This window comes from Peromyscus leucopus, chromosome 18 (assembly GCF_004664715.2).
Source record: "Peromyscus leucopus breed LL Stock chromosome 18, UCI_PerLeu_2.1, whole genome shotgun sequence".
Taxonomy (NCBI): Eukaryota; Metazoa; Chordata; class Mammalia; order Rodentia; family Cricetidae; genus Peromyscus; species Peromyscus leucopus.
In genome coordinates this window covers 26,457,047-26,470,818 of record NC_051078.1, presented here as the reverse complement: position 1 = coordinate 26,470,818, position 13,772 = coordinate 26,457,047, and the positions used below count along the sequence as shown (strand labels likewise).

The window sequence follows — 13,772 nt, the reverse complement described above, 5'->3', positions numbered from 1 at the left end:
CCCTAAGACTACCTCCAGTTGATAATGAATCACCTGGGCTCTCTTAACTGTCTAAAGTGGAGAAAGATTAAGGAGTTCTCCTCGTCAGGCATGGCATAGAACAGGCAAACGTTCTGCAGACAGTAACAACAACAAAATCATTATCTATGGGTCATATGCAAAGTGGAGGGTCGATGGGAAGAAAAGAACGGACAGTTGAGGTCAGGTGTGGTCGAGAGGAGTATGACAGGCTCTCAAACTGGCCAGAAGGAATTTCAAGTTTTGAGAGAGCTAGGAAAATCCTGAAGGGAATGGGCTGGAGTCCTGCACCGTGCAGCCCCCGGGCACCCCGTCCTGGAGCCTGGCCTGCAGATAGGGCCGTTTGGTGCCCTGCCCACCAGATTGAATGGACCCCGGCGACCAGAGCTGACCCGCTCACACTCACCCTTCTCACTCACCAAAGCGATCTGGGCTTCCTGGGAGCCAGCGCCCACAGCAGCTCAACAAATCATAACCATGGCAACAGCCAATCCGGAGAAGGCGGAGCAGCCTTTCTTTACAGGTGCCCCGACAGGACAAACAACTTTGATTCTAAATAAGAATAGTCACTGCATTAGGAAGAGGAAATCATTTCTCTTTCGAGGTAATTATTAATATTTATATAATTTGGGAAATTACTCAACGACGATATGGCATTTTGTTGTAATTATTCAAGTAGAGGTAACAGCAATCGACTACTAGATATCTATGTAGATACTGTTTCTTCTACAACACTCTTTAAAAAGTGACTTGTGAGGCTGAGGTGTGGAGAAGAAACCAATAGTTTGCTGCCATGACAATAGGTTTTTTTTCAAGAATGAAATACTTCTCAGTTATCAATTAATGCCTTATCAGGCCTTTAATCCTAAGTTTGTGTGGTGTAGCAAATTTGAAGTTATTCAGTATCATAAAAAATTACTGTAAAATACTGACAGAAACTATTGGATACAAACCATGAAGCCCAATGTATTCTATCAAATAATGTCTTAGTGTCTTTTGCAGAGCAACTATAAACATTAATAAAAATTTATTATTTTAATAATTAGTGGTTTAATTTTTTAAAGTTTGCAAACAAGCTATTATATTCTAAGACGACATGATTAAACACAACAGACTATTTGCTAGGCACTATCCAAAAGCAAACATGTCATGAAGCCTTTGGAAGAAAACAAACAGAGAGTAAGTCTGGCAACAATGATATTTAATCAATCCAACAAAATACACTGAGAAAGTAGCAGCTATTCTGTACTGAAAAAAACACATTAGTACTTTACCAGAAAGAAAAATAGCTTGGTTTAAGATATAATAAACTTTAAGGTATTTTCTTTATCAAAGGTCGTGCTCAGCATCCATTTATTTCAGTTTAATTACTAATTTATAAACTATTATAACTATTTCTTTTAAATGCTTGGGTTAGCATATCGAGATTCATATGTTAAAAACATTTTAAGATTAATTTTGTTTGTAATTATCAAATTATTGACTTTTTCATAAAAATGTTCACTCCTTTAATAATTCATTTGAAGCTTACTTTTAAATAACTAATTTTAGAAAGTGCTGATTTTGAAAATGTCCAAATGAATTTGTCAAGAAAATTCATATAAGATACATAGAAAGCCTTTCTGAAGATAATCCATGATGATTGAATTTTAAGTATTTATTATCATTTTATCATATGGATGTTTTGTCTGCATGTATGTCTTTGAACTCTGTACATGCTTGATGTCTGAGGAAGATAGAAGAGGGTATCCAGTTCCCTGGAACTAGAGTGACAGTTATGAACCTCCATGTGGTGCTGGGAACTGAACCTGGGTTGTTTGTAAAACAAATGCTTTTATTCACTGAACCATCTCTCCACCCCAAGGATTGAGATCTTTTTTTTTATTATTTTTTTTCATTTTACATACCAGCCACAGTTCCCATCCCTCCCTTCCTCCCGCTGCTCCCCCCACCTCCCCCTACACCACCCCCCATCCAATTCTCTGGAGAGTAAGGCCAGAGAGGACATGAGCAGTAAACAAATTCTGGCCTAGCAAGTTGAGGCAGGACCAAGCCACTCCCCTTTGCATCAAGACTGAGCAAGGTATGCCACCATAGAGAATGGGCTCCAAAAAGCCAGTTCATGTACCCCGATAAGTCCTGGTCCCACTGCCAGGGGCCCCACAAACAGACTATGCCACACAACTGTCACCCACATTCAGAGGGCCTAGTTTAGTCCCATGCAGGCTCCCCAGCTGTCAGTCCAGAGTCCTGAGCTCCCACTAGCTAGGGTCAGGTATCTCTGTGAGTTTCCCCTTCATGATCTTGACCCTCCTTGCTCCTACAATCCCTCCTCCCTCTCTTCAACTGTACTCCAGGAGCTCAGCCCAGAGCTTGGCTGTGGACTTCTACATCTGCTTCCATCAGTTACTGGATGAAGGTTCTATGATGACCATTAGGGTAGTTACCAATCTTATTACAGGAGAAGGACGGTTCAGGCACCCTCTCCACTACTGCTGGGAGTCTTAGCTGGGTTATCCTTGTGGATTCTTGAGAATTTCCCTAGCCCCAGGTTTCTCCCTAACCCCTTAATGTTTCCCTCTCTGAAGATACCTCTTTCATTTCTCTCCCCCACCTTCGCTCCCCCAACTGGATCATCTTGTTCCCTCACGTTCTCATCTCCCATTCCCTCCCTACCGCCTCCCTCGCCCCCCAGTTTACCCAGGATATCTTATCTATTTCTCCTTTCTTGGGCATCCATGTGTGTCCCTCTTAGGGTCCCCCTCTTTACCTAGCTTCTCTAGGACTATGGATTGTAGTCTGGTTACCCTTTGTCTGACATCTAATAAAGTATTGAGATTTTTACAATCATATTTTTCTTAGGATTACTTTAGAAGAAAATTGTTAACTCTAAGTACTAATGGTAATTAAACTAGAACATTATCAACCAAATAGATACAAACTACAACAAATATCTAAGATCGTTGTATGTTATAAGCAGTATATTTTGTTTGCTTTTAGTAGAAACACAATTAGCTGAAAAATCTTCCTAGAAAACATAGCCTCAGTTTGAATATGTTAGTTTAGCTCAGTGTTTCTCAACCTGTGGGTTGTAATCCCTTTGGCAAACCTCTATCTCCAAAAATATTTACATTACAATTCATAACAGTAGCAAAATTATAGTTATAACACAGCAATTAAATGGTTCAGGTCACCACAACATAAGGAGCTGTATTAAGGGAGCACAGCACTAGGGATGTTGATAACTTCTGGTTTAGCTTATCCATAACCATTTTACCTTGAATGGGTATTTTTTTAAGTTTAATAGATAACACTACTTCATGTAAATATTAAAAATCATTCCCAAGTGTGATTGATGGAAAGCCTAACAGCCCACTACAGCATATTTCCTTTAGAAAACATGTAATAGGCATTTATTTATTAAGAGAATGAAAAGATGAGAGAAAACTGCTTGGTATCCAACAGGAATGATATTTCTTTAAAATGGTTAATTGAAGAACAAAACTATTTTTATTTAATAGTATTTGGAACAGCTATAATCCCTGTATATGTAATTGATATAAAGAGCAATGTAGTGCTAAAATAGCTTCCCAGAAATCACACTGATATGATTTTTTTGTAGAGTAGCTATGAGTAATATATTTTGGGGGGTAAATTCACTTTTTTATTGAAAACTCTTTTTTTCCTCTTGCAATATATTCTCATCACAGTTTCACCGCCCTCATTTCATCCCAGATCCTCCCCGCATCCTCACTCTTCAAACTCCATGCCTTCTTCCATTCTCTTTTAAGAAAACAGGTAGGCAAATAAAAATGACAAACAAATCAGTATTTTAAAAAAGTAAAAGCAGTGAAAAAAACACTAGAAACACACACACACACATGCACACACACATGCAAATAAATTAAATCCATAGAAACACAAAATCAGAAGCTATAACATACAAGCAAAAGACAAGCAAGATTTTAAAAAAATGCCCAAAGTGATATGAGATGAAAAATCTACAGGAATATCATCGTTTTTGTTATGTTGGCTCTCTACTGCTAGACATGGTGCCTACCTTAAGTGTGGTTTGAATACTCAGTGAGAGTCCATTGGAGAAAACCAGTTTTTCTTTTGCAAATGGTTGTCAGTTGGAGACAGATTTTTTGGCTAGTGATGGGAGATGATGTGCTTTGCCCTCCCAGCACTAGGACCCTTTCTGGTTTGGACCTATGTAGGCCCTATGCATGCTACTGCAGACTACATGAATTCATATGCGCATCAGTCCTGTTGTGCCTATAAGTTCTTGTTTCCTTAGTGTCCTTCCATCCTCTTTGGCTCTTAAAATCTTTTTGCCTCCTCTTCTATATAGATCCCTGAGCCCAGAGTGGAGGGGTTTGATGAAGGCATCTGACTTAGGACAGACTATTCCAATGTCTCTCACTCTCTGCACATTGTCCAGTCCTGGGTATCTGTTTTAGTTCCTATCTCCTGCAAAGGGAAGATTATCTGATGATGGCTGAGCCACAAAAAATGATATTAGGAGTCATTTTATTGCTATGTTCTTTTAGCATAATAACAGTATTTGATTTTTTTTTTAGGTCTATTGTTTACTTAGTCTCAGTTCTTGGCCCTCAAGCAGTGTTAGGCATGGGTTCTATCTCATAGAGTAGGCCTTAAGTCCAGTCAGTCATTGGTTGATTATTCCCACAAATTTTGTGCCACCATTACACCAGCATATTGGGAGGTCAGATTACCTTTGTAGATCAAAAGGTTTGTAGCAGGATTGGTGTTTACCTTTCTCATCTGGCAGCATGCAGAGAATCTTCCAGTACCATACACAATAGTCATGAGTATCAACTGCTCTAATTGGGCACCAGCTCGACTCCTCTGTGTTTGGTGAGATATGGAAGTGTTGTCTTTCAGTAATAGGGCCTTCCCATCAATTTGAAGAGAGCAATCAATAGCCAAGGAAATAGGCTGAGTTGTTTGGGGGTTTCCATGGTGCCCCTTTGGCCAACAATTCAATTAGTTGTAACACATTCTTGCACTAAAATGAAGAAGACTATGTTCTTCCCTTTTCTACATCCCACCCCCCAGTTCTCCAGTCCTCACTCCCTCTCAAATTCAGGGCCTCTTTTTCTTTAATTGTTATTGTTACATACACATATGCATAGATCTATAAATACAGCCTGACTAAGTCCATTAGTGTTGCTTAAATGTATATGATTTCTTGGCTGACAGTTTGGTAAAGAAAAACCAACTAAAGGGCTCAACTCATCCCTGGGGAAAGGTAATTATCTATCTGCATTCCTTAGTAGTTCTTTGTCTAAGGGTGAGGCCCTTTGAGACTCCATGTTAGCATTGTCCATGTTAGCATTGTTACCATTGTTCATGTCTTGTTTAGGAAGCCATGTTATTGAGGTCTCATGGCTCCCTGTTACTTCTAGGAGACACAGTTTCACAGAAGACTTCCTGGTCCTCAGGCTCTTATTGACCTTCTTCTTCCCTTCCGAATTAAAGGTCTCATGTTCCTTTCATTCTCCTGTGTACCTTGCTATTCCTCTCTCTAGCCCCTCCCATTGCTGTGATACATTTCTACTTTTCTGGTTTCTGTAGTTATTCTAGGATGTATGCTTCATATACATATACATCTGAAGAATTGTAGCTAAGAACTACAGATGAAAGAGAATTTGTGGCATTTGTCTTTCTGAGTCTTGCCTACCTCATGTTTCATTATTTTATGTTTCTTTACAGATGAATATTATTCCATTATGTATATGTACCACATTTTCATTATCTATTAGTCAATTGAAGGTCATGAACATTGTTTTTATTTCCTATCTATTGTTACTATAATGACAATGAACACAGCTGTGAGAGTATCTGTGGAGAAAGATGTTGAGTACTTTGGGCATATGCCAATCAATGGAATAGATGATTTATATAGTAGATTTAGTTTTAGCTTGTGGAAAATTCTCTACACTAATTCCCATAGTGATTTTGAGATTTTGTAATCTCATCAACAGTGAGGTAGGGGTCCCTTTCTACACATCCTCTCCAGCATTTGTTATCAGTTGGTCTGTTGTTTTTAGACATCCTGACTGGGGTAATATGGCAAGGTTGTTTGATTTGCCTTTCCATAATGACCAAGGAGGATGAACATTCTTGAGGTTTATTTCTTATCTATTTTTATTTCTTCTTTTGAGAGCTCTTTGTGTATATTCATCACTTGCTTTTTGGATGTTTTGTTTTGTTTTACTTTGTTCCTCTGTCAGATGTACAGCAAGCAAACATTCTCTTCTACTCTGGAGTTTCTTTTTCACTCAGTTAATTGTTTCTTTATCTATAAGGAAGCTTTTTGGTTTTATGAGGTCATGCTTGTCAAGTATTGGTCTTAATTTATTGGAGTCCTGTTCATGACACCCTTTCCTATATCTACATCATGCAAGTTATTTCCTATGTTTTCTTCTAGTGGTTTCAGTTTTCCATTTAGTTCATTGATCCATTTGTAGTTGATCTTTGCACAAGGTAATTGATATGGGCATAGTTTAATTATTCTACATGTGAGCATCCAGTTTTCAAAATATCCTTTGCTAAAGATGCTATCTTTTGTCCACTGGATATTTTTGACAACTTTAAGATCTGACAGAATTCAACTGAGTGACTTCAGACAAGTTACCTTTCCTCCCTGAATTTTTATCCTCATTGGTAGTAGTAGACATAGTAACATAATCTCACATAATTTGCAAAATTTTGATTATCAGTGGAATTTGTAAAGAGAGAGAGAGAGAGAGAGAGAGAGAGAGAGAGAGAGAGAGAGAGAGAGAGAGAGATTGTAGAGTGTGGAGAAAAATAACAGCTTAATTATCACACCTTATAGCCTTGGTTTCAAATTCTCTTTTTGGCTCTTTATCATCCAAATATATTTTCTTCTTCCTTCTTTATCCCGCCCCCAGCCCCATCCTCCCACCCCCTGTTTTTTACTGTCATGCTCTATTTTTTTTTGTTGTTATTTTTTGTTTGTTTTTTGAGAAAGGGTTCTCTGTGTGGTTTTGGTGCCTGTCCTGGATCTCGCTCTGTAGACCAAGCTGGACTCGAACTCATAGAGACCCGCCTGCCTCTGCCTCCCAAGTGCTAGGATTAAAGGCTACCACCGCCCAGCACTGCCATGCTCTTCTTTTGTTTTTCATTCTCATTTCCATTTTGCAGCTTAGAAACATTCATGTCTTATGAATCAGTGTATGATCTTTTTAAATTATCTCTCTGTTTTGGTTGCTTTTCTAACTTGTCTTCCACAGATTGCCAGAATTATGGCTCAAATTACCTTCAGGGCACAAAGAGAATATTCTTTAATATCCTTATAAGATGTTGCCCAGTAGAATCCCAGTACTTGATTCTACTTTTGTACCTTCACCTTATATCTTTGCCATTTGCAATCATGTCTCCCTTCACTTTTCACTAAATCTGGTTAGCTCTCTCTCTCTCTCTCTCTCTCTCTCTCTCTCTCTCTCTCTCCTCATATGACCACTCTGTTTGACTTACTAGACCTTTTTCAATTAATATTCAAAGGACATAGCTTATTTCATCTTTCCAATGAAGCTTCAACAATCTCTTTATCCTTTGTCCCTCATTTGTCACCTAATTCAGATTTGGCAACAGGTTTGAATATTTTACTTCTTGACATGCTCTGACTTGTTCAGCCTTGCTTTTTCATCATTTGCTAATTCAAAGGAACACAAAAACAATAGCAACAAGCAATTAAATTTAATTGAGCTAATGAAAAGCAATTCTATGAATAAGAGAATTACTGTAAAATATTCATCTTTATAGGGTTCATGGTTTTGAATGTTTGCTGTTGGACCATTTAATCACTTAAGTGAGAACTGAAAAAAAAAGAAATACATACCAAGACATTATTTAAATTAATTTAGAACAAATGCCTCGTTCATAGTAGAAGCAAATTTGTACCTTCCTTATCACAAATATTTATATATAAGAACACATTGCAACACATTTGTGTATCATTGTGTTAGCCCATCTTTGTTGTTGCCACCTTGTGAGGCTTGTGAATGAACAGTTCATTAGGTTACCACATCCTAGTCTTATAAATATGGTCTTTCTTGGATTATTGCTTAAGTACCCAGGGTGTTTTGTTCTGACATTTTCAAGTTGAATTGCTGTTTTGAAATTACTGTGATCATCCTCCTTACCAACTCAACTCCCGTTCCAAATGCTTAACCTCTTTTGACTTTGATGTAACACTTCTCCAGTAACATCTTCCTCTACTGTCTTCCTTGAGATCATGCTCTATTTTTTTTCACATAAAAAATTCCAAATTTTACTGTTCTTTACCATCTAAGTTCTGGATTTTCTAATTTACATTCAAGCACCTTATGTTTTGTTCACTCCATTATTTTGGATAGTTTCATTAATAACTCACACTTGCCCAGATCTTACATCTCACCTCAGATCCATTTCTAATAACTGTGGGTCTTAATCACACAAAAACAATTACATGAAATTCAAACTTGAACTTATGAAAAATTTCCTCATTTCTATTGCTTGCTATTGTTTTTAATTATTGTCATCCTACATAAATTCCTCCAATAATCCTTCATAATTTTCCATAAGGAAGAATTTTGAAACTCTATCCAAAGTTTCTGACCATATTTTATAATTGTCCATTCCTAACTTGTAGGTATCTTGGATTTGATCCTCTGTATCCTAATTCACTTTCTTCCTTATCCCAGAAATATATTTGCTATAGCAATATATATATGTGTGTGTGTATGTATATATATATATATATATATGTGTGTGTGTGTGTGTGTGTGTGTGTGTTATATTCTACTGCAGCATCAGGTTATGTGACTTTGTGGAAAGAACATGAGCAGGAAGGGGATATATAACTTTCATCTCATTTGCATAAGCAACAGTTGCCTGGGTTACTCACTTTCTTTTCCTTGCCACTGCTGTAAAGCTGACAAATGGAGCAAATTTTGTAATCACACCTATGTGTGTGTATGATTATGAATACATATTATGTATGTCCATATATATAGATATATAATTTCGGTGGTTTCTACTGTATTAGGTTTCCATACTACCCCTCAAAATGCACATTTGTTTTACCTCTTCCTATCCATATTCCTTCCCACTACCCCCCTCTCCACTTTCCATTCCTACTTGATCCTCCCATTCCAAACCCTATCCCATCCATTCATAACTAGCTAATCTATTTCTGTTTCCCAGGGAGATCTTCCTGTCCCTACTATTCCATTACTCTACACTTACCCTTTGTGTTTCTACTGATTGTAATTTGTTATCATTGACTTAAAAGCTACAATCAACATAGAAGTGAATATACACAATATTTATCCTTCCTAATCTGGGATAATATTTTGTAGCATCACTCAATTGTCTGCAAATTTCATGATGTCATTTTTTATCATAATCAGTGTGTTTTATTTTACTTTATGTATTTATTCTTCTCTCATACAATACACCCCAACCACACCTCCCTACCTTTCCCATCTCCCAACCCCTTACCTCCTCTCTACCCAAGATCCACTGCTCCTCTGTTTCCCCTGAGAAAAGAGTAGGCCTCTCAGTGATATCAACTGAAATCAATGTAAGATGAAATAAGATTAGGAATATACCCTCATATCAAGGTTGGATGAGGCAACCCCGTAGGAAGAAATAGGTCCTGTGAGTAGTCGAAAGAGTGAGAGATAACCCCACTCCCATTGTTAGGAGTTCAACAAAAACCCTAAGTGAAAGAATCAGAGCATGTATGAGAGGGCCTGGTGCAGACTCAAGCAGGGTCCACGGTTGCCGCTTCAGTCTCTGTGAGTCCCTCTGAGCCTTGCCTGGTTAACTTTACTCAACAGCTAATATCCACTTATACGTGAATACATACCATGTTTATATTTCTGGATCTGGGTTGCCTTGTTCTGGATATTTTTTTTTCTAGTTCTATCCATTTGACTGCAAATTTTATGATAAATTTTTTTCCCTTACACTTGAGTAATGCTCCACTCTGTAAATATACCACAATTCCTTTATCCATTTTTTAGTGTACAGAAGGTTTCTATCTTCACTAAATATCTCAGACACTTCATGGGAGAAGAGACTAGTACATTTAGAAAATATACACAAGTCAAATTGAAGTTGAAGAAAGACATCAAAGCTGTCATATCAGTGAGAGGGCCACAGGAAAACTGGCAGAGGTGGAAGATTAGATAGGCATTAAAGGTGTCTCCAATAAGTGACTAGAGGTATGTTAATACTGAAATAAAACAACAAAAATTACTACTTTCAGAAAACAGATAAAAGTTCAAACTAAAACCCTCTATTCTTCAAATGCATGCCTAGAAAAAAACAAAACAAAACAAAACATATCAACAACAACAAAAGAACCAGATCTTTCAAGATATCTTCCTGACAGAGATGAAGACATATACTAATAATTGGTACCGAGAAGCAACAAGCAAACACAGAGCAACTTCAGCAGAATTAGAAGGTTGGCATCTGAGATTCCCACAGCCAGGCATTATTCATAGAAAGAGAGAGAGTCTAAATGGGAGGTCCCCATCAAATCCCCCTCCGGGGAGCTCAAGGGACCCCATGGAAGAGGAGGCAGAAGGAGAGGAAGAGCCAAAGAGGATGGAGGACACCAGGAGAATAAGGACCTCTGAATCAACTAAACAAGAAGCGCATGAGCTCATAGACACTGAAGCAGAAAACACAGGAACTATATAGGTCCACACCAGGTCCTCTGCACATACACTATAGCTTTTAACTTTATTTTATGGGACTTCTGTGTATGAGAACAAGCACATCCCCAACTCTTGCACCTTCCCTTGGGACTTTTTTCTCTTTCTGTTGGGTTGTCTTGTCCAACTTCAGTATGGTAGATTTTTATTATATTTTGTCATGTTTGATTGCTATCTCTTAGAAGCCTGGTCTTTTCTAATGAGAGACAGAAAGGGAGTGGACCCAGAGAGGAGGAAGGGTGGGGAGGAACTAGGAGGAAGAGGGAGAGAAAAACTATAATCAGAATATACTGTATAAGAAAGAATCTATTTTCAATGAAAGGAAAAAATGAAAAATGGAAAAAAAAGAAAAGAAAGTTGGCATCTGGTTGAGTTTCTAGTAAAAACTGTGGTCATCTTTACAAAATCATCAATGTCCAGCTAGGAGAAAGGATGTTGAAGAATAACAAAACATTAATTTTAAAATAATTTCTTAATTTTATTAATGGAGTTTTATATATAAGACAGTCATGACAGGCTTGGGGGCCTAGACACAGCTTCTGTGACAGGCTTACTGGCAGGCAACACCCAGATCCAGGAAAAGCTATGAGCTCACACCACCCAGGGATCCACCCACGGATGGGGAAGTACCTAACATCCTAAACATTCCAACCATTAGATAAGGTGACCAGATGTCCCTGAGTCTAGCACACACCCATTTTTTGTTTTACAGATAGCCCTAGACAATTGTCAACCAGTCAGGGTCCTGGACCCGGGAAATCCCCTCACCCTAACCTCTGCTATGATCAAAACTCTGCCCCACCTGAGCTCAGGGCTCTCTGTTCTCACCTCTGTGTCAAACAGACAGAGGGACCAAGCTCTGGGGCTTGAAAGCTCTTTGCTTTTACATGTGTGTGTGTGTGGGGGAGAATCTTCATAAATAATCAATATGGAAATGTAATATGTTTTATAGTCAGTTATTACAAAATAGAATTGATTCTTTTGTATGCTCTTGGATGTTTACACCTGGGATTTGGTGCATTTCTGGGATTTGATTTGATTTCTGCCTTATATTAGAGAGAAATATTGTTTTAAACAACTTTGGATACATATGTGTTTTTCTTTCTTGAAATCAAGGCAGCCCAAGTTAAACAGTTGTATACATGATTTGTTCAGCAGGTGGCAGTATTTCTCTAAGGTTCATGAAGCATGGTGTGACATCTTATTAAGGAATAGGACTGAAATGCTAGACCATTTTATAGGAAATGTGAGGAAAGGGACTCAAAAATTTTGTTCAACAAAGGAAATGAGAAAAGAAAAAAAAGAAGAAAACTGAATTGTTGTGCTGTGAGTTATTTACAAATCTGAAAACTTACAAAGACAATGGAGCTCAATATTATAACAATTCTCATGTTAAATATATGTACACATATTTATATATATATATATATATATTTAATTATCAGTAACTATGACATGACTGAAACAAACTAATTAGCCACAAATTGCAAAACACTAATTTTTGAATACCTTTAACTTTATAAAATGCTTCCAACATTTACAATATTTCTAGCCATTTTTTTGTAATGTGTATTGCTCACTGTGGTCAAGAATTTAGGAGCAAATATACTGTGGTTTTCTCCATATAAATATAATTGTCAAAAGGGAAGCAATGTGCCAGGTGGTGGTGGCGCACCCCTTTAATCCCATCACTTGGGACGCAGAGGCAATCAGATCTCTGTGAGTTCGAGGCCAGCCTGGTCTACAAAGCGAGTTCCAGGAAAGGCACAAAGCTACACAGAAAACCCTTGTCTCTAAAAAAAAGAAAGAAAGGAAGCGATGCATATAGCTGGCTTGTAGATGTAGATAGTGGCAATTGGCAACCCTATTCAGCAACACAGGTGCAGAACTTACCTACTTGCTCAGTAAATGACTGAATCACTCTAGTAATTAAATATAGGTTGGCAATACTATAGAGTATAACATTTTTGATACTTAATATCAAAATAGACAAAAAAAAATGTAGGAAAGAAAAACCCAATTGGAAATCTTATTATGAAATGAGTCCTTCAAAATGTTGAGTACCAGTAAACTGGAGGCTTATTAAATGTGCCATCTTTCTCCTCTGCTGCTTATATACTTGGCTTATGGTAAAGCACTTGTGACATCTGACTGCAGACCTGTGATTTCCCTTTCCATGATGACAATAATATTTTGCACTTACTGGAAGTCGAAGGTGAGCCAAGCCTTGGGCTAAATGCTTCGCACACAATATTTAATTTAATAGCACAGCTATTCAAGTGGAACAAGAATCATTTTCATATTTTCTTCTTCATGCCCCATTGTTATGGAGTCAACATCAATTCTTTAGAATCCTGGTGTACATCATCGTAAAAAAATCCCCTGAAAGGGAATCCAGGGACTAATCTTCTATGTTCTGTAAAATACAAACAAAACAAACTAACCCTGTGTTCAAGTCACTGTTTGAAATCCTGATTAAGGTATGTCTTTTCCTTTTCAGTACCAGCAATTTTCAATTGATTTACCTCACTTAAAATCAGTTTCCTCTTACCTTTCTGAAAGATCAGAGAAGCAAAGTAACTAGTGACTTTTTGTTTGTTTGTTTGTTTTTTGTTTTTTTGTTTTTCGAGACAGGGTTTCTCTGTGTAGCTTTGTGTCTTTCCTGGATCTTGCTCTGTAGGCCAGGCTGGCCTCGAAATCACAAAGATCCACCTGCCTCTGCCTCTCGAGTGCTGGGATTAAAGGCGTTCACCACCACCTTACCTCTCCAGATCTTCAGACCAAACGGGGCCGAGACCCGGTCTCTACCTACCTTATATTCCTGTCTCCACTTCTCAAGTGCTGGATTAAAGGTGTGAGCCACCAAAGCCTGGCCTCTATGGTTAACCAGTGGCTAGCTCCGCCCTCTGATCTCCAGGCAAGCTTTATTTGTCAGAATATAAACAAAATATCATACAACATGTTAATTTTGCTTACATGTCCATTCTCTGTCTA

General features: G+C 37.9%; 1 protein-coding gene across 2 annotated transcripts in view; it reads right to left on the bottom strand.

Moving 5' to 3' along the window:
* The window catches only part of Lrriq1 (leucine rich repeats and IQ motif containing 1), a 183,645-nt gene extending 183,140 nt beyond the window's left edge, over positions 1 to 505 (bottom strand). For both annotated transcript variants that reach the window (XM_037196787.1, XM_037196788.1), the window contains exon 1: positions 425 to 505. The gene's annotated coding sequence lies outside the window, so the exon portion shown is untranslated. The remainder of the gene's footprint in view (positions 1 to 424) is intronic.
* Between the last annotated feature and the right edge of the window lie 13,267 nt (positions 506 to 13,772).